The 781-nt window shown below is 44.4% G+C and overlaps 1 protein-coding gene across 1 annotated transcript in view; it reads left to right on the top strand.

The window, feature by feature from the left end:
* Positions 1-781, top strand: part of CPNE5 (copine 5) — a 90,689-nt gene that overhangs the window by 72,452 nt on the left and 17,456 nt on the right. The gene's annotated exons all lie outside the window — the stretch shown is intronic.

The raw sequence follows: 781 nt of genomic DNA, 5'->3' as shown, positions 1-781 counted from the left end.
GCATTCCTGGCCAGCATGTTAACCACTGCCCTCTATCAGGGAGAGTGGTGGCAAAAGGCAGCCAACCGCAGGGCAGATGGGAGTTCTGCTTTGTACAAGGTTTTGCTGCACTTACCATCAACACATGCTTGTGGGGCAGAGATGCAGAATGTGTAAACACTGCAGAAAACACCTCAAGCTGCCTGAACGGACCTAAAGCTAATTGTCTTTTCAAAAAATGTTATTGGAAAAATGTCAAGTACACAGAAAAGTAGAGAGAAGAGTTTAATGAACACTTTAAGCCTATCACCTGAATCTAACAAGTGTTACATGTTGCCATAGTTGTCTTATCTATGTTTTGATGTAGTTTAAGTTACAGTTCATGGCATTTTTACCTCTAAATATCTCATTGAGAATGTCTAAAAAATAAGGGCATTTTTCTAAATAACTACAAATATCATTATTGCACCTGACACATTGAACAATAATTTTTGAATACCATCTAATATTCATTTCATGTTCAAATTTCCCCAGTTGTCCCCAAAATACATACTATTGCTCGTTCGTTCAAATAAGAATCCAGGTATTAGAAGTGGGTCCTAGTCTCCAGGACCCTGCTCTTTGCTGGGTGTCTGTTGGGTTTCTTGCTCCATGGGTGACACTGGACTCTTCCCAGGGGCCCACCCTCTTTGCTGGTGTGTACCCCTGGAGCAGAGGGCCCGGGAAGAACTGAGAGCCAGGGGAAGGGACATGAGAGGCGGGGGGATGAGCAGAGGCAGCGCACAGCCTGGGCCTCACGGCT

This window comes from Lipotes vexillifer, unplaced genomic scaffold (assembly GCF_000442215.2).
Source record: "Lipotes vexillifer unplaced genomic scaffold, Lipotes_vexillifer_v1.1 scaffold528, whole genome shotgun sequence".
NCBI lineage: Eukaryota > Metazoa > Chordata > Mammalia > Artiodactyla > Lipotidae > Lipotes > Lipotes vexillifer.
The sequence above is the reverse complement of the archived record's forward strand: the minus strand, read 5'-3'. Positions and strand labels throughout refer to the sequence as shown.